Source organism: Panthera tigris, chromosome A2 (assembly GCF_018350195.1).
Source record: "Panthera tigris isolate Pti1 chromosome A2, P.tigris_Pti1_mat1.1, whole genome shotgun sequence".
Classification (NCBI taxonomy): domain Eukaryota; kingdom Metazoa; phylum Chordata; class Mammalia; order Carnivora; family Felidae; genus Panthera; species Panthera tigris.
In genome coordinates this window covers 100,923,408-100,944,721 of record NC_056661.1, presented here as the reverse complement: position 1 = coordinate 100,944,721, position 21,314 = coordinate 100,923,408, and the positions used below count along the sequence as shown (strand labels likewise).

General features: G+C 37.8%; 1 long non-coding RNA gene across 3 annotated transcripts; it reads right to left on the bottom strand.

Moving 5' to 3' along the window:
- Positions 1-242: 242 nt before the first annotated feature.
- On the bottom strand, positions 243-21,310 carry LOC102963338. 3 transcript variants are annotated; one of them, XR_006211354.1, is made up of 5 exons: positions 21,208-21,272; positions 19,520-19,665; positions 17,351-17,393; positions 851-953; positions 243-567 (listed from the first exon to the last, which is right to left on the bottom strand). It is a non-coding gene; the product is annotated as an uncharacterized LOC102963338 (long non-coding RNA). The 3 variants fall into 3 exon arrangements; XR_006211353.1 differs by lacking the exon at positions 243-567 and having other exon boundaries at positions 810-953; positions 21,229-21,310; XR_006211352.1 differs by lacking the exon at positions 243-567 and having other exon boundaries at positions 810-953.
- Between the last annotated feature and the right edge of the window lie 4 nt (positions 21,311-21,314).

The window sequence follows — 21,314 nt, the reverse complement described above, 5'->3', positions numbered from 1 at the left end:
AAAAAATAAATATAATTTTCCAGTAATTAACACTGAGTTTTTTCCCAGAGACATAAGGAAAGAGAGAGAGTAGTGTAACCCCATGAAGGAAGAGATTAGCTTAGAAGTCTTCTTTTCTTCCTGTAGTTTTCTTTTTCACAAATACTTAGATGATTTTTAGTTAAAATTGAGCAACTCCATGTAGGATCACTGTATACATAGATTGTCCTTGCTTTCTGTATTTGTTAACTAATGTCCTCTGATTATAACAAACATAAAACAACTCTAACTTAGTCAAAAAGGGAAGATTATGGGAAGCATTCTAAAACATTTCATGAAATCCAAGGAAGGCATAAAGGGCAAAGTCTTAAAAGGACAAGAAGTGGGGAGGTTCCAGGGCCTCAAGGAGTTTACAGATCTCTCTCCAGAATTTGCCACTAACGTGCTTTGGATCATGGCATCCCATCTCTCTGTCTCACCATTTCAAATTTTAATAATTGGGATATAGAACATAGGGGACAACTCCAGACAGGTACTGGTGGCCAGGTAGACAGGATCAGCACAGATCTAATCTCCTACGGCCTATGTCTGTGTGCAAAAGAATAATCTCTGTGAGAGAGGAGAAACTCATAGTGGACCATCTAGCTACCCCAAAGAGATGTACTATAATTCACCTTCTGGCTGCTCAACACACACACACACACACACACACACACACACACACACACACACACCCTTTTTTCTCTATATCCCAGAAAACCACTCATAACACATGATCCAACTAAATCCCACACAACTGCAATGGGGAATAACCAAAGCTATTTCCAGCCACTGTGCACAGAAGGGAGATGTTGGCCTTCAAGTCCAGGACCTCTGGGTTATGTCCATTCCTCTTCAATTCTGTCAGAATCCCATTTCATTCTACATGAACTACATGATAAACTGAACCATTTCCTGGATAGCATGATATACCCCTGGAAGAAAGAAAGAGGAAATAAAAGAAAAAAATAATTATTATAATTCTCATTTTAGAAGGAAACATGAGAATAAATAGCATACTTAGCAAGGAAATACTGGTGCAAGCTGCAGTCTTCCACTCTGCAGGCATTCACAAGACTGCTGCTGACATATGAGACAGATTCCTCCTCTGCTCGTTCCAAGTTCTCCTGGCTTTCAGCCAGCACCACAGCTTGCCAAGGATCTTTGCCCCAATTGCACAAGGAATCCAACATACCCAGGTGGTAGTCTCAGCTCCTAATTCAAGAAAACCTACATTTTTTTTAACCCTTGGATGAAACATTCTTCCATTAAGTACTGAAATACTTAGACTAAAAGAGTTAAAGAAAACAAAACTTCTGAAAGTGAAAGAGTAGGTATAATTGTTGGAAAAGTCTTCACCCCGGGGCCCCTGGTTGGCTCAGTCATTTAAGTGTCTGACTCTTGATTTCAGCTCAGGTCATGATCTCACAGTTTGTGGGATCGAACCCGGTGTCGGGCTCTGTGCTGACAGTGCAGAGCCTGCCTGGGATGCTCTCTTTGCCCCTCCCTCCTCACGTGTGTGTGTGTGTGTGTGTGTGTGTGTGTGTGTGTGTGTGTGTGTCAAAATAAATAAACTTAAAAAATAATTTAAAAAAGAAATATCTTCACCTCTAGGTCCTAGGTTGCATTCCAGCTGTGAAAACAATATCAGATGTATTGGTCACTAGTTCTACTCATGTTCTATATCCTACAACAGCATACCAATATCACAAGGTACTACTACTTAGATGCTGTTATGGTTAAATTCCCAATAGGTCCTTCCAGTGAGGCCTAGCTTCATCAGGATGATAGGATATTTATGCAGTAAGGCCAGGCAGTTAGTAGCTTATTGCCTTGTTGGCAGTGCATGAGTTCATCAATTAAAAGCTATGTATGGAATCCTGTGATGCTTATAAAGGCATATAAACAGGGAAAGCAAATCCAAATCCAGAAAGACTGTGATGATAAGTTGTTGTTCTTCCATGATGAAGCGGCCTTTTTAACTGAAAAGAATTTATCTGCCACAGGGCAGTAGACCAGGTCCCCTAGAAGTTTATTGCTAGTCATTGTTACTAACAGTATATGATCAGTCTTGTTATGAAGTTAAATATTGAGTTTGCCCATGAACCAATAGATTGGCTTGAGGAGGAGGATGACTAACTCCCACAAAATGAATCATTTTTTTCTCCTGGTACTAAGAATCTCTTCTGCAATGATGGCCTTTTAGTGAGCATCACATAGACACAGATATTCTCGCTCTGGGTCCATTCTGAATGGTCCATCCACCCTTCCCTAAAGCCTCATTGCCAGCAGTTCTCCCATCTTGACTCTTCCAAGTTCTTGACCATATACTCGGATCAGGACTAAAAATGACCTAGTATGTATTCATTCAGCCTTAACCAGCTCTAAAATATTGCAACCATCTGAAGGTTCCTGCCTCGGTATATCCATCATTGCCCAAGTCACTCTGGCCCTTCCCTCAGAGACATCTCTGACCTCCCCATAATCCAGCAATGAAAGGGTAAATGTCTGGCACAACAGGGGGTCTTTAGCCTCAGTCTCAATACTAGATTCCAGTTGCTTTGTATATTGCAGATTTTGGAAGTTACCTTTCAGCTAAATAATTAGCTCAAGAATTACTATAGATCCTGACCTCAGGTAAAGTAGACACTAAAATGTTTCCTTCTAGGCACAGTGGACAATAAAATTTCTGCTCAAAAATTTAATTCTTGTAAGCATTTCCTTCCCAATTGTAGTGCTTGGCCACCCTGAAGAACAGCAGCACTTCCTCTCATCTGTCTGGTGCCAGCATATCATGCAAAACCATCTGTACAGCAGGCTCAAGTTACTCTATCCCTGATCCACTAGGCATAGGAAACTCCCCATGGGCTTAAGGAAGAAAGTAACATAAGAGTACAACTGCCTGTTCATATAATTTACCTGTGTCTTCAGGCTTCTCATAGGCTCAGCCTCACAAGTTTCTCTTCTTTCTCAATCCACTTGATGTGGAGTACTCCTGGGAATGGCTGGCTTTATGGCCAAGTGTCTGAGACAGCACCACGTCGTATCAGGCATCAAGGTACCATGGCTGTGTTATGCCAGATGGTGGAATGATTCAGTCTCTACATGAGTCTAGCCACAAGCCAGGAGTCATTTCTCAAAATGAAGGGTCATCTGCTAAAGAGGCCTTTGCATTTTCCCAAACACAAAGGGTCTCCTTTGTGGTGGCCTTCTTGGGGCTTGTCATGGACTCCACGCAGCTTTAGGAAGGGCCACAGACTCTTCCAGCAGCACTGACTGCAGACTGAGCTAATTGGAAAGCCCCCTTGCCCTTTGGGTCCCTCTCCAAACTGGCAGCTTTTGGGTGGCCACCCAGGAAAAGGTGATACCCAAAAGGTCAATACTATGTCTAAAATTCAAAGAGGCCCCGACTCACTGTGCCTGGAAAATTCTTTAAAATTTGTAAATGAATGTTTCACTACCTCATACAAATTATAAACTCAATGTTTAACTTAAAAATGCTAAGATTTCAAAGTGCTGCTCTATTATATTAATCAAATGTGGTGATTATTTTTCTCTTCATTTAATTCTTTCCTTCCTTATTTAAACTTCATCTACTGACAAAAAGGATAGAAAACGCCTTGTCATGTCATATTGCTTTTTCATAATAAAATAGGAGCAAGAAGTGGCCGAGTAAAATAACATCTTATAAAATTCAAGTAAGGAAGTATGTTTATCACATAGCTACATTTAGTTTCTATGTTATGAATCCATATGCAGAAATCTGCCCATTTGAAAAACCAAGTAAGGGGTGCCTGGGTGGCTTAGTTGGTTAAGTGTCCAACTTCAGCTCGGGTCATGATCTCGCAGTTTGTGGGCTCAAGACCCGAGTTGGGCTCTGTGCTGACAGCTCAGAGCCTGGAACCTGCTTTAGAGTCTATGTCTCCCTCTCTCTCTGCCCCTCCCCCACTCATGCTCACTCACGCTCTCTCTCTCTCTCTCTCTTTCTGTCTCTCTCTGTCTCAAAAATAAATAAAAACATTAAAAAAATAAATTAAAAAAAGAAAAATCATGTAAGGATCGATCAAAAGCTCTTAATGGGACCTAGGACCTAGGTCCCAACATAGGACCTAGAAGTGAAGACATTTCTTTTTTAAATTATTTTTTAAGTTTATTTATTTTGAGACACACACACACACACACACACACACACACGTGGGGAGGGGGGGGCAAAGAGAGCATCCCAAGCAGCTTTTGATTAAGAGCTTTTGAATCTTTAGCTCTTATGTGAGACAAACAGAATGAATATTGCCCTAAGTGGAAAATCATCCTTTGCCATGCTCTTTCAAAGCCATCACAGCCATGACTTTTTAAATGCAAAGGTCTACCAGGAATTTTTTTAAACAAATCACTCTTTTATTTATTCCCTTTAACAAAAATCAGAAACAAATTAACACCTATGTTATTATGAGCCTTTTTAAAGCAATTTTAACATAAGTTGATTTTGAGTGCCCTCAAAAAATGCTTCAGTTCTTTTACTTCTACAAGTATTTAGTGATCATCTACTATGTGCAGGCTCTGTGTGAGACCATAGAGAAATAAGACCCAGTCAATAAGCCATCAAAGAGTTTACGGTCTAGTAGAAAATATATAAATAGAAAATTACCATATGGTCCCACAGATACTATGAAAGGACTAACAGGAGGGTGCTATGGAACTGGGGGTCAACAAAGACTTTCCACAGGAAGTGATATCTAAGCTGAGGCCTGAAGGGAGAAGGACCCACAAAAACCAGGAAACCATTAAATGAAGGATGGAGAATATGTTGTGGGCAGAGCAAAGGTTATGAGCAAAGGCCCACAGAGGCCAAAGAAACCACAGAGAGCACAGGATGTTTGGTTGAAGACAGTTTGATAAGGCTGGCTCTTAAAATTGGGATAATGGTAGCAATGGTGGCAGGGGAAGGACAGGGGAGGATAATGGAAATATGTGTGGTAGACATGTTTCCTTGACTATGCTACCGTTCCATTTTCCTTTCTCTGTTAACTGAATCTCATATAATTGACACAGATCCATTGAAGTAAGGACAGTTAGGGAATGGGTCAAAGTAATTTTCACTTCACAATCATGAGTCTGGGGTTGGGCATGTGGCCCAGTTTTGGCCAAGGAGATCCAAGGAGAAGTCAGCTGAACTTCCCTTCCAGGCTCAAAACAGACCCTCCCAAGGAGAAGGCGATTGCCACCTTCTTCCTTGCCCGGAATGCTCACATAGGTCTTAAAGACTGTCTGGAGCTGCTTTCTTCCTTGATCAAGGAAAAGACCCCAAGAACTGCAGAGCTGACTATAGCATTATCATTTGGTCAAACTGATAAACCATCTCTGGAACTATCTCTGTCTTTGTCTACACTTCCAGGTGTGAGAGAGAAAGGAATGCCTTTATTATTTAAATCTATTTGTGTTCTGTTACTTGCAGCTGAGTATCTTCCTGAGGGTTTTGTGAAGATGGAATTGAGAAGCTTGGGACCATATCATGAAAGACCTCATAGGCTATTCTCATCTAGATCCTTTGTTTGCAAGTGACAAAAACTTATTTCTAACTGGCTTAGGTAAAAGTGGGAACTTTATAGGAAGGTACAGGGGTGTTTCATGTGATGTAAGGAGGGTTGGAACAACCAGCTTCTGGAAGGACAGGATTAATGACAATCAGCTTCTGGAACGACAAGGATTGGGGACAATTTGAATCAGGGCTTTGAATACCACCAGCAGATTGCTCCCTATCTCTCATCTCTTCTTCTCCCCATGGCTTCATTCCCCCCTGGGGGAATCTCTTCTTCTCCCCCCCTGGGCTTCATTCTTTCTTGCTATTGACTGGATTCCTGCACATGGTGAAAACATGACCACTGACAGCTCTTGAGCTTCTCTCTTAGCTTCCACTCCCCAGGAAGAACTGGCACAAAATTATGTCCTCTAATATTAAATTTAAGAATCCCACTTAATTTCGATGAATAAAGGAATAGTTCTGAATGGACAGAACGACAGGTTCTGGTAACCACTGCACAAGGAGCCGACAGAAAAATCTAAACAAAAGAGAGAAATAATTAAATTTGTACCTTAGAAAGAGGACCTTAGGCTGAGGCTAGTGAATGGATTAGAGGGGTAGTTTCCTTCCAGAAGAAGGGGGCAATTGCCATAACTTATGTGAGCGGTAATACTGTTTAAACAAAGGTAGAGATGGCACAGCTAAGATCATAGCTCTTATTTAAGCAGCACTGATGTAGCCATTGTGGTTAGTGATTTTCAAAACACAATAAAAAGCACAACTTGTTTATGGGAGCAGGAAGTAGATGGGAAGTGGACAGAGAGCTGCAAAGGTTTTGAAAAAGACTAATCAATTTGCCTGCTTTTATTATAATCTAACTTTTTTAAAAAGTCACCTTAAGACTCTATTGGCTTCAAGTTCTGCTGAGGCTAATGCTTATTAAATACTGATTTAACATAAAAATTGATTAACAATTCACAAGTTTCTTTTAGACATAAAATATCAAATATGAAAATCCAATGATCCGTCCTTATCATGTGCTCATACCAATCCAACATATCTTAGTGGAAAATCATTTACTGCTTGCTTTGCAGAAAATACACAGTTTATCTGAAATCAAAGGCAAATGAAGTCTTAGGATGTACAAAATGCTAGTAAAGGAAAGTAAACAAAAATAAAAGCATAGTCATGAAACAAAATATGGGTCAAATACAATTATACATAACAGTAAAAATAACCCAAGTGAATGATCAAATATGCTATTAGTGCAATTTAAAGATGAGTTGGGTGGTTTCAGATATAGTGGTTTTTTGGTTTGTTTTTGTTTTTGGTGCCTAGGTCTGTTCTAGATGGTGTTTCTTCAAGAGCAGACCACAATCCAACAAACCAGGGAAGAAAGATTATAGATGGGAAAAAGTCAAGTTGAGGAAGGAAAGGAAAATGGAGAACATCTAGAACATCTTACAGCCACTCTAAGGAGAAAATTGGACTTTCTTCTGTGTCACTCCTCCTCTCTACCCCATTATCTTTCCAATAGGGGCTATTCACCCCCACCTTAAAAAAAAAAAAAAGAAAACAGAGAAAGAAGGAAAAGGAGTATTTTCTCAATACAAAACCCATAAGTATTTGCTGCATTTTCCTCGATGCAGGCTCCATGCTTGGATTGACAACAAAAATTGATAGGACTTACCACTTCAAATTTATTAACTATCAGAGGAAGTAATCAAGAGGACATGACCACCAGTTCACCTGGGAGCTGGACCCAGGAAATCTCAGCCTCTTTACCCCCCTCCCATCTTTGGAATGTAAGTTTTGCCCACTGTTCCCATAGTGGGAGCCATTTCAAGGATATGGCCTTGAGAGAGCAATGTGTTGAGCCTATCTGGGTGGTATATATGACTGAATCCAGTGAAGGCCTCTATATACACTCAAGATTCTGGTAGGCGGGTGTGAAGGTTTACTTGTGATGCTGTCACCCAAGACAAGCCTCATATATAAGTTCCCTTGCTTATTAAAACTGTCATCTACCAATCTGGAGTAGTCTGCTACTCTCCTCAGTCTCTCCTTGCCCTCTGTACATGAGGATCAGTTTCCAATTTCACCTGGGGAACTCCAGAGGTTGTGGACCACTACCAACCAATGCCTGGTGACTCTCCTTAGGGTCACTGAATAACAACATAGTCACTTACCACTACTTGTACTAAGATGAGGCACAGGAAGGCAAGGAGAGAACAAAAAAATGCCTTACAGAGTTTTGCATCTGGATCCTATGAGGCCTCCCTTAGTATTCTTTACCATACCAAAGCTACCCAGCCCACCCCCCAGCCTCTGATTCCATAGAGCCAACAGTTCTCAAAATTTAGTGTGCATCACAATAACAGAGGGATAACTTAAAATTCAGAATCCTGGAACTCAACCGAAAGGTTAATTCACTAGGTCTGGACAGGGTGTACACTGTTAACGAGATCCTCAGTGTTCCACATGCCCACTGATATTTAAGAACCACTGCCCTAGAGTCACAGATTCCAGACCAGCAGGGGAACCATACATTTTCTGACTTTTTAAAAAGGGAACTAGTGATCACAGACATTGAGAAGGTTTGCTTATATATCAAGGCCAGGACACATTTTAAATAAAAATTGTAAGATTATATAATAAAGACTGAATGGTAGTAGTAATAAGAAATCATATCCATATGGATTCAAATGATTTTTAAGCTATTCTAAAATTGTTTTCTGCTCTACATGATGAAGAGATATTTCTAACATTGAAAAAAGTAGAACATTTATGACTAAATCCAGTAGATAGAACAGAAGGCCTAAACAGAAATAACAAACTCACCATGGTTAGCAACAAGTCATTTGAATGATGTGTTGATCTTGATAAACCTACAGAAGCTAGAGTCCCACTCAGACCTACTGAATCAAAATCTTTGGGGATAAACCCAAGCCAAGAAAGATTTTGATTTGCAGTGAGAGCTGAGAACCACTGCTTTAAACCAGGACCCCAGACAGACTACTGCCACCTGATGGGAATGTACCTAAATTCTAAGGACAGCTTTTTGAATGGTGGTTTCCTTTGCAAGGTGAATCTACCAAACTAAACTATTGAACTGGCAATCACAGTCACAAGCATAAAAAAGTGGTATACAGAAAATATAAAAATATAAAAAAATATAAAAAATGCAAATTTGTTAACCTTTATTCAAAATACTTAGGAGCCAAAAAAATGCTTTGAAGCCTTAAATATAATGAATTGGGTATATATAGTGTTTTATCATTTATAAGATATATTCACATGCATTAATTAGATTAATTCCTAATAACATTTTAGAATGAGAGTTGTTGTCTATAGAGGCTTAGAGAGGGTAACTGATTAGTCTAGTGGTTCCCAAACTTGTGTGCATGTTGGGAAATAAATACTAATTTACTAGTATATATGAGTCAAAAAATACTAATGCCTGTGTCACAGCCTGAGAGAATGAGATTTAATTTGTCTTGGGTATGACCCAGATTTTGGCATTTTTAAAAGAGCCCCTGTGAATCTAATTTGCAGACGAATTTGGGAAAACACTGTACTAGCCCCAAACCACTCAGATGGTAATTAACAAGATTGGAGTTTAGGCATTTTAATGTCAAGTTAATGCTCATGGAATTGTATTTGGCATAAAGATCAAAGACAATAATTAACCTTAACTAAGACTACTGAATTTCTCAATAAGGCAGTTTCCAAATTTCTCTGGCCATAAGAGTCACTAAGTTGAGTTTAAACATCAAGATTCTTAGGACCTTCCACAGAATTTTCTGATGCCATAGATTTGGAAAGGTCCTGGAGAATATGCACATTTCCCAAGTTTGTCTTAGTCTGTTTGGGCTGCTACAACAGAATACCATAGACTGGGAGGCTTATAAACAACAGAAATCTATTTATCACAGTTCTGGAGGTGGAGGAGTCCAATGTCAAGGTCCTGGCAGGTTCAGTGTCTGGTGAGAGCCTGCCTTCTGGTTTGTAGACAGCTGTCTTCTGTGTCTTCACACAGAGAGGGAGTTCTCTGGGATGTTTTTTATAAGGACTCTGAATCAGCTCGCAAAGGCTTCACCTCGAAATATCACATTAAGAATTAGGCTTCAACTCATGAATTTGGGGGGACACAAATATTTACAGTTTATAGTACAAGTGCTTACGTGATTTGTAGGACAAAATAAGAGTGGGGAAAAAACTGTATTAAAGAATATTACACAGTATCAATATTATAAAATATTAGTATTGAATGTCAAAGTTAGGTATTAAAAATGGCTAAGAATTAACGGAGAGGCTTTAACAAAACGAAACCAAGGGAAATAACTGGCCACTCCACCTACAAAGGGTCCATTTGTATACAAATCATCCATGAATTCAACAGATTTTCACAGAACACCTAAGACTGTACATCTGAGGCATGCTGGCAGATGTACTAAGGGACACACAAATGAAGAAGGCAGAGTCCTTGCCATCAAAGGTCTGACTGCCTGTGTACGTCTCTTGTGCGAAAATGCAAACTGCTTGAACTGGCTCTGGGTTTTCAGTCCAATAGTCTTTATTTTCCTAATTGAGACAATTTTCATTTCAGATTGCTTTAGGAAGCATTTAATAAGAACTCTTACAAGACAGTGTTGTGGTAGAAGTGGTAGTAGTGAAAACAGGAGTGCCAGGAGTTACTGGACCCTCCCAACTGGGAGCCGAGGAACACCTTCAGGGCAAGTCTGGCCTTGGCACCTGGTGACAGTGGTCATTCTTGTGTGAATGCATCCAGGGGTGGGTGGGAGTGTTGATGTAGGGGGTATGAACAAGAGAGGACAAGCAGAAATCAATGTTGGCAGGTGAGCAAGGTAAATTAGGACTGATAAAGGTGTTGAATTGCTTGATCAGGCACTTGATTTTGATGTAACCTTTGGAAGATTTTGTAGCTGGGAATGAAGCCAGACTATGATAATAGAGTTTAATTAACGTCATACTTAAAAAGTGTAATTCTAAGGCATAGGTTCTGTCTTCTCTTACCTTACACATCCACCCTCCCCATCCCAAGCCACCATAACCCACCAACCCACACAATCACACACCCACATCCACACACACACATGCACACACACCCAATTCTCAGGTTAGATGCAAAATTAAGTACTCAATCTTAACTGACTTAGTATTGGTCTAAATATACAATCCTGGATGGAAAGAAATTTTTAATTTCCAGATAAGAAACAGCCAGAGTTGGAAAGGCAATGGAGATAAAACTGAGAAAAATGGACAGAACAGCTGAGAGACACTAGAAAAGAAACTGTAGTTTCTTGTTATGAATCATAAACCTGTGATGAACAGGGATTTAGCGACTAATTGAAGACATGCAGCAAACTACTAGAAAGGAATTCAAAATAATTTTGAGGTTTTTAAGCCTGCAGAGATAAGTAAGAGAAAGAGCTCTGGAGGAAAAGATCTTTAATGTAAAGTCAATTCATGATCCTCCCTTTCCACTCAAATCTGAACAACCTCTGATCCCCCAGAGAAGTTACTAGAACCACTTCTAGCTTTCCAACTCCAAATGCCTATATGCATGTTTCCCATAACCAGCCCAAGATTGTCACCCAGCAATAAAGTCACTTGAAATATGAGGAAAAAAAGAAGAATTTGAGCCAGTGTATGCACCCCACCACCCCAATCAGGAAGCAACCAAGCTTTACCTAAGCAATTCACCTTTGTCATGTGGCAGCAGCAAGGAGAAAGAAGGCATGGACTTCTATCTAGCACTTGGAAGAATCTCAAGGTTAGTCCAGAGATTGGAATAAAATATTAAATCAAAAAGGAATTTTAGAATACAAATCAGTGTTAGATAAACCAGTATTTCCAAATATTTTCAAATGTGAGAACCATTTTTTCTAGTGTCAAAATTTAAATCATCCTAATTTTGCAAATTGTAAAATGCTATATGTACACTTCAAAAAAGCCAAATATTACTAAAGAGTATAAGTGAAAACCCCCACCTCCAACTACATCCAAAAAGAGATCACTCCCTCGAGACAGCCTGTTAACATTTTAGTGAGTGTAAATATATAGTTAACATAAAATATTTACTTAAATAGCATCATATTTCACATGGTGTTGTGCAAGCAGCTATTTTCATTTAAAAATACCTTGACCTCTGCAGCCGCTCTGGAAAACAGTGTGGGGATTCCTCAAAAAATTAAAAATAGAACTACCCTATTACCCATCAATAGCACTATTAGGAATTTATTTAAAGGATACAGGAGTGCTGGTTCATAGGGGCACATGCACCCCGATGTTTATAGCAGTGCTTTCAACCACAGCCAAATTATGGAAAGAGCCTAAATATCCATTAACTGAAGAATGGATAAAGAAAATGTTGTTTATATATACAATGGAATACTACTTGGCAATGAGAAAGAATGAAATCCTACCATGTGCAGCAACATGGATGAAATTGGAGGGTATTATGCTAAGTGAAATAAGTCAGCCAGAGAAAGACAGATTTCATATGTTTTCACTCATATGTGGATCTTAAGAAACTTAACAGAAGACCATGGGGGAAGGGAAGGGGAAAAATAGTTTCAAACAGAGAGGGAAGGAGGCAAACCATAAGAGATTCTTAAATACAGAGAACTGAGGGTTGATGGAGGGTGTGGGGGAGAGAGGAAAATGGGTGATGGACATTGAGGAGGGCACTTCTTGGGATGAGCACCGGGTATTGTATGTGAGCAATGAATCACGGGAATCTACCCCCAAAACCAAGAGCATACTGTATACTCTGTATGTTAGCCAACTTGAAAATAAATCATATTAAAAAAATACTTTGACCTCATTCTTTTTAATAGCTGTCAGCATTCCAATATGTAAATGTACTAAATGTATAATTAATTAACTAATCCTTCCTTTAGATGGACAATTTACTGCTTTCAGAATTTAACATTATGAACAGTGTTGTGATGCTCATCTTCATATGCTCACTTTTGTACACTCAACTAATAATTTCTTCAGAGAAAATATCCTAAAAGTGGAAATGCAGTGTCACAAAATGCACAATTAATATATTGTATAAATTGCCAAACTGCCCCCCATTAAGGTGCGTAAAATTTTGGCTTCTATCCTCTGTTTATGAGAGTATGTCAGTGTCCACTTCCCATATCCCTATCAAGCCTGAGCATTATCATGTTTGCCAGTATGATTGGTGAAAATGTTTTAAGTTGAAAAAAATTTATTGAAAATGAGTATATTTTTCATTTTTACTATTTTAATTTCTTCTTTTATGAATTGCTTGTCCCTGCCCTTTCAGTTGGAGCATTTGTAAGGACTGTTCTTCAATATAAAAAAAAAATTCCTAGATTATCCCCCACAAAATAGCAGTAATATATATAATATATATTAGTCAAGAAAATACATAATGCAAGGTTACTATTAAATCATTAATAAAGGGGCTTCTGATCACGATGGAATAATAGGGACCAGATTTATAGTCCCTCTAAAATAACTAAAACAAATGCCTCTCAAAATATTGGATATTAGGAAAAAACATTTATCTCTCCCTCCTTCCACCCAAGTCCCTGGCAACTGATTTTTTTTTTTTTACTGTCCCCATAGTTTTGCCTTTTCCAAAATGTCATATAGCGGGAATCATACAGTGTGGCCTTTACGGACTGGTTTTTTCATTTAGCAATATGCTTTTAAGGTTTCTTCATGTCTTTTCATGTCTTGATAGCAATTTTTTAAAACACTGATTAATATTCTACTGTGTGGATGTACTACAGTTTGCTTATCCAGTCATATATTGAAGGACATCTTAGTTGCTCTCAATTTGGGGCAATTGTGAATAAAGCTGCTATAAACATTCACGTGCAGGTTTTTGTGTGGACATGTTTTCAAATCATTTGGGTAAAGTAATTGTAAGAAAAGTAATTGTAGGACTCTACGGTAAGAGTAAGTTTAGTTTTGTAAGAAACTACCAGAGTGTCTTCCAAAGTGGCTGTACCATTTTGCATTCCCACCAGCAATAAATGAGAATTCCTTTTGTTCCACATCCACTCCAATATTTGATGTTTTCAATGTTTTGGATTTTAGACATTCTAATAGATGTGCAGTGATATCTCATTGTTTAAATTTGCAATTTCTTAATTACATAGGATATTCAGCATCTTTTTAAAATGCTTATTTGGCATCTGTGTATCATCTTTGGTGAGGAGTCTGTTCAAAATTTTTGCCCATTTATTGAGTTATTAATTTTCTTATTGTTGAATTTTAACATCTCTTTGGTATATTTTGGAAAAGACTGTTATCAGATTTTTTTTTTTAATTTTTCAAAAATTTACATCCAAGTTAGCATGTAGTGCAATAGTGATTTCAGGAGTAGAATACAGGGATTCAAACCCTACATATAACACCCAGTGCTCATCGCAACAAGTGTCTTCCTCAATGCCCCTTGACCATTTAGCCACCCTCCAACTCACAACCCCTCCAGAAACCCTGTTTCTTCTCTATATTTGAGAGTCTCGTGTTTTGTCCCCCTCCCTGTTTTTATATTATTTTTGCTTCCCTTCTCCTATGTTCATCTATATTGTATCTTAAATTCCACATATGAGTGAAGTCATATGATATGTGTCTTTTTCTAATTTCGCTTAGCATAATACCCTCTAGTTCCATCCACGTTGTTGCAAATGGCAAGATTTCATTCTTTTTGATTGCCGAATAATACTCCATTGTATATACATAGGATATCTTCTTTATCCATTCATCTGTCAATGGACACTTGGGCTCTTTCCATACTTTGGCTATTGTTGATAGCACTGCTATAAACATTGAGGTGCATGTGTCTCTTCGAAACAGCACACCTGTATTCTTTGGATAAATACCTAGTAGTGCAATTGCTGGGTTGTAGGGTAGTTCTATTTTTAGTTTTCTGAGGAAGCTCCATACTGTTTTCCAGAGTGGCTGCACCAGCTTACATTCCCACCAACAATGCAAAAGAGATCCTCTTTCTCCACATCCTCACCAACATCTGTTGTTGCTTGAGTTGTTAATTTTAGACATTCCGACTGGTGTGAGGTGGTATATCATTGTGGTTTTGATTTGTATTTCCTTGATGATGGTGATACTGAGCATTTTTTCATGTGTCTGTTAGCCATGTGGACACCTTCTTTTGAAAAGTGTATATTCATGTCTTTTGCCCATTTTTTCACTGGATTATTTGTGTTTTGGGTGGTGAGTTTGATAAGTTCTTTATAGTTTAATTTTTTTAAACATTTATTTATTTTTGAGAGACAGAGCTTGTGCGGGGTAAGGGAACAGAGAGAGGGAGACACAGAATCCAAAGCAGGGTCCACGCTCAGAGCTGTCAGCACAGATCCCGAGGTGGAGCTCGAACTCAGGAACCATGAGATCGTGACCTCAGCCGAAGTCAGGTGCCTAATCGACTGAGGCACACAGGTGCGCCTATCAGATGTTCTCTGAAAATATTTTCTCCTAGTGTGTGGTTTGTCTTCTCATTCTCTTGACAGTGTATTTAGCATAAGTGTTTGAGGTTAATGAAGTACAATTTGCCCATTTTTAAATTTTTTTTATTTTTTAATATATGAAATTTATTGTCAAATTGGTTTCCATACTTTTTTAAATTTTTTAATATATGAAATTTATTGTCAAATTTGTTTCCATACAACCCCATTTTTTTCTTTTATGGATTGTGCCTTTAGTGTTTTATCGAAGAAGTCATCACCATACCTAAGGTTGTTTAAATTTTTTCCTACATTATCTTCTAGAGAGTTTATAGTTTTGTGTTTTACATTTGGGTTTTTCATCCACTTTGAGTTAATGTTTGTGAAAGATATAAGGTCTGTGTCTAGATGCATTTTTTGGCATGTAGATGTCCAGTTGTTCCAACAGCATTTGTTGAAAAGACTATGTTTTTCTCCGTTGAATTGCCTTTATTTCTTTATCAAAGTTTAGATGACTATATTTGCATGTCTCTACTTCTGGGTTCTCTATTCTGCTGCATTGTTCCAGTTGTCTATTCTTTTGCCAGTATCACACTACCTTGATTACTGTAGCTACACAGTAAGTCTTGAAGTCAGGTAGTGTCAGTCCTTTGACTTTGTTTCTCTCCTTAAATATTGTGTTGGTTATTCTGGGTATGGTTGAAGTTTTTCACAGTTCGAATTAAACAAGAAACCCACGGCACTGAGAAGCTCAACAAACCGAAAACTATAAGAAAAAAACAATACCAAGGACATCGTAATCAAGTTTTGTAAAACTAGTTACAAGGGAAAAAAAATCTTAAAAAGTGGCCAAAAATAAGACACAGAGGACCAAAGATAAAGATGACAGATTTCATGCCTGAAACAATATAAGCTAGAACACAACATAGCAACATCTTTAAAGTACTGAAGAAAAAACTGTCAACTGGCATTCTTTACCAGTGAAAAAGTACTTCAAAAACAAAGGTGAAATAGACTTTTTCCAATGAACAAAGCTAAAAGATTCATTACCTGCATTTCAAGAAATTCACTAATTTTGAAAAACTTTTGTTTTATAATCATGTAATATGTATTTCAAAAATCACAATTTTTATTTCTGAAGCAGGTGTTTTGTCTGCAGATGTTACTGGTTAAAGATCCATATCCCTTTGTATTAACACCAAATACAATAACATCCTTTGTATTAACACCAAAGGCCCTCAAATTGAGGTCCTGTGACCCACAGATTGAGAAACATTGTTTTAGAATATAAACTTCATGGAAAATGAAGATCTAATCCAATATCATGGAGTAGACAAATTTATTAGGATAAAGGCTGGGTTGTAATAATATCCAAGAAACATAGTGGCTTAAAAAATAGTGGACTTTATTTCCTTCTCATAAAATAACCCATGCAGGAGGACCAGGGCAGTGTGGCAGATCAAGTGGTCAGGAATCCAAGTTTCTTGCTATCACCAATATATTGCCCTCACCTTCATGGCCAAAGGTGATCCAACCAGTGGGAAAGGGGCAAGATAAAGGTGAGGGTGTGTTTCTTTCAACAGCATGACCCAAAAGTTACATATGTGTCTTTCAGTCATATTCTATTGGCTAGAGCCTGGTCACATGACCATACCTTGAAGCCAGGGAAGCTAGAAAATATAGTCCACAACTGGGCAACAATGTATACTCAGCTGAAATTTATATTACTGTGGGTGTGGGGAGAAAAAATACTGGGAAATGATTAACAATCTCTGCCAAAGTAAGTTAGTGACAGAGTTAAAACTAGAAAAGGAAAAGTGCATCTGATTGGGAGTTAGGAAATATGGTTTATAGTCCTAAATCAGCCTCTTAACCTCATGATTAGACCAAACATTTAGTCCATGCTTCACCTGAATTACCTTTATTATCTGCACCAGGGTTCTTAGTGATTCTTTTAAATTGTCCCTCTGGCGAGGAGGAGAAGACCAAAGACCTAGAAAGTTCCATCCTATTCTTTCAGGTAAATCCTATTCCTTACCAGACAGTGACCCTTTAAGGGGTCATTAGCCCTATGTGTGCCTTGGGGGACATAGTCTCATGTATGAGACCAGAGGCAGAGCTCTGAACCCTGGGCTGAGGTTTGCCCCAACTGCAACATAGTTCCTAGTCAAAAGCAGAATTATACCAGAAGGTACATGACAGACAAAATAGTGGGTAAGATGTCCCATTTGGTGTTATCATCAGCATTATCCTTGCATAAGTTCCAATGGATGATACTGGGAGTGAAGAGGCAGGGTGTTATTTACCCAAAAATCTAAGCTGGTATGGGAATGAAAATAATTACCTTTCTCTTCGGTGTAAAATAAATCTCCTCTCTTCATTGAAGCCTTAATTTTGAAGGGAAAGGAAGTTAATTTTAATTAACAAAAGTTAATGCTATTAATTAAACATTTGTTCTATTTTCACATGCGCACGCAAATTTGCTTGAAGACATAACTAGCTCTACTGAGAGTATAAAAGCTTTATTTTGCTATGAAAGAGCACAAATGGTGATAAAAATTAAACCAAAATTGGTCAAGATACTTAGTTGAGTACATCTAATTCCTCTTTAAGTATTACACAATACAGGGAATAAATTATTTCATTTTTGCCAATTAAATTTAGTTTAAGTTAAATTTCTATCACCAATAAAATCAGACAGTAAGTTTGATAATAAATTTTTTTAATGTTTATTTATTTTTTAAAGAGAGAGAGAGAGAGCGCGCACGAGTGGGGGAAGGGCAGAGAGAGAGGGAGACACAATCCGAAGCAGACTCCAGACTCGGAGCTGTCAGCACAGAGTTCGATGTGGGGCTCGAACTCATGAACTGCAAGATCATGACCCAAGCCGAAGTTGGATGCTCAACCAACTGAGCCACCCAGGCGCCCCAGTAATAATTTTTAAAACATCAGTTTTTCCTAAGCTTATTCTTACAGATTATCTAATTTTAATCTCCCAGCAACTCCAGGAGAAGTGATTTTTGTCTTATTAATGACTTGAGCTTTGAAGAGATTTATATGTATAGCTCTTATTATTATTATTATTATTGATAAAAACAGTAGCTTAAGCTCTATCTTAGCATCTGACTCTAAAACAGGTACCATAAGTATATATGATGCTGTCAAAGATGAGTCAGAAAATAAAAGGAGAAGTAGGAAACTATAATTATCTGTCCAGATGAGTGGTAAGGCACTCATTTGCATTATGGTTCCCAAAAGGAAGAAAGGCATTCTGCCCTATTTGCTCATGTTGGCTGAAAGCATTAAGGGGCACTCAGAACATTAAAAATACAACCTAAAAATATACTTCAACAGTCCACTCAAATATACTGTATTATATGTAGATTAACAGTTTGTATACATACATTCATACATACACTTATACAAGTGTATGCCCTAAATGATCGTTAGTCTACTTCCTGTCTCTGTAGATTTCCCTACCCTAGACTTTTGCAAAAATGGGATCATATAATATATGGACTTTTGTGGCTGGCTTTCTTCAATTAGCGTGTTTTCAAGGTTCATCCCAGTTACAGCATGTACCAGTATTTCATTCCTTTTCATGGCCCAATCATATTCCATTATACAGATATAATACATTTTGTTTCCCATTCATCTACTGATGCACAATTGGATTGTTTCCACCTTTTGACTATTTTGAGTAACGCTTCTATAGACATTTGTGTGCAAGTTTTTGTGTGGACAGAGGCCTTCATTTCTCTTGGAAAGATACACCTTGGAGTAGAATTGCTGGGCCATCTGGTAACTCTATGCTTAATCATTTGAGGAACTGCTAGATGGTTTCCTACAGCAACTGCAACATTTTACATTCCCACCAGCAACACATGAAGGTTTCTACTTCTCCACATCCTTGCCTGGATTTTACCTTTAAGCAATATTGCTTTGCTTTGAATGATGAAATAAAAGGAGAGGAGGTCAAAACCCTGATGATCCATCAGAGGCCACACCAACTCCAGACTACTTTCCAATTTCCTTACTGTGAGAAAAAATAAACCTTTACCTCATTCAATCCACTCCTACTCTGGGTCTCTGTTAATGACAGCCTAACACAATTCCTAATTCATGTGGTTCTATTAGCACATCTTGAACCTTGGAACCTCTCAAAAAATCACTAAATTGAATACGTATTTATTTATTCTGTGGAAAAGTTTTTTTTGTCATCCTGTTACACTCTTCAAAATGTATATTACTGTATACTTTTTCTTAATTTCAGATCCCATCATTCAATAGCCATTCTCTTTTTAGAAATTGTTTCAGGTACTTTGTAAGACTGAAACAACTGGATATCCAGAAACAAATGGAAGTTTATAGATGGAGCAATTTTTTTTTTTTTTAATGAGAAGGAAAAACCCTCACTGTGGTGATATAGAATGAGCATGAGTTTATGATTTCCTTTCTGAAATATCCTAATGTTAGGACAACAATAATGATAAAAAATCATTTAAAGATTTACCTTAAACTCTCTGGGAGCCCAAGGAATTTCAGTGCCATGCTGACCTGATACTGCTTGTAGAACATATTTGTTCACCTTAAGACACTGTCTTCAAAGCCACTTTTCACTTGCATTGTTTGAGTCACCGCCCAAGTTTTCACCTTGGCCTTTAGAGAAGTAAAAGAAACCTGAGTAATTAGTTACATAAATCAGCTTTTGTACTCATTTCCTCCAAAGCTTGTGTTCCAATTATCTGCATTTTGAGAAGATACTGCGAATACACTATCAACCTGTGTTCTACTGGCTTTCTTGTAACAAATTTAAGTATCTTCCACAAAGCCAGCCTTTGATAAATAGGGTTTCTAATACATTTTCATGTAACTAGTAAATCACCACTGGTGGAAAGGAGAACATTAGGGAGTCAGGAAATTTTGTGATCTATTTCCCAGTGTTTCAAACAACTGATTGATACATTCACCCAACATTCATGGAGCACCTAGTATGTTAGAAATAGCACTTTATTCTGGTAGAGATAATATTTTTTAAAATTCCAAATAATATGTTTTTACACATTAATGGTTCTTAGAATTAAATATTTTAAAACAAAACATCTTAATTGTCTTGCCTTCACAAAGAAGACTTTGTTTCTTATTTTAAAGGGTTTTGTGGTTTTTTTCCTTTGTACAAACAGCAAAAATAATTTGGTCTGTGTTGTTAATGGGTTACTTTGAGTGCTTCTTATAAAAGCCAAATATATAGGAACTATGTTTTTCTCTTTCAAAGTTCCTCTTGAATTTCAGCTTTTCAACAATTTGCTGTTTTGTAGATCATATTAATTCAGTACTTATTTGTAAACATTTATTAAGGATTTGATGTTTTCTCAGCTTTGTATTTTGTGACATACTAGAACGAACTCAAATCTGTCTATGACAAACAGAATCCCTGAAGAATATATCCAAAGAATAATGTCAACTTTTAAGGTTATATAAATTTCTGGAGCTGTACCATTTTACTTCCTATTTAAATGTCAACATCGCCTATACTTTTTTCTCTATCTACCTTGGTTAGGCACCTTTCTATCCTAAGATTAAGCTAAACCTCTTATGCATGGTTCAGAAAACCCTGGATTCAACTCCCTGCTGAATATGCTATGAGCTGAACTCCTTAAAGGCACTCTGGGCAGTGTCTTCATCTGTACATAGGGATAATAACTGCACCTACAGCACCGGGTTACAGCAAGGATTAAAGGTATACAGCATATGCCTGACACATAGTAGCCTGTTCATATTAGCTGTGCATCATTAGTCAGTAACCATCTTCCATTCCATTGTTAAATTGTTTCAACCAGTGACTACTCTATGGACTTATTTATAAATATATAACATAACCAGGGATTGAGTCATACATAACACATTGGGATTGCTTTTTAGCATAATTTTAGGAAGCACCTATTGCAACACCTTCTCTTTGTGTGATCAACGCAGGGTACTCTAAAGACAAGAGCTTGGTTTTTTTTCTTTCTTGATAAAATGAAATTACTATGTATATATATCTATAGATATCTATAGATATATATACATACACAGTTTTTTTTTCACATAGCCTTTCTCCTTTAAGCTCAAAGTTGATTTCCAGATAAAGGCCCCTGTAACTTTTCTTGGCATTGAAGTCATTTAGTCTCCTGTTTTCTAAAGCCACACGAGTCTTACGTGGAAGTGAGTAGGACGCACCATGCACAGCGCAGAGGGAACCCTGGGGCGTTCGCTGCGGCTCCCACCTGTCGGCCAGGTCATTGTGACGTAAACGCTATGGACAC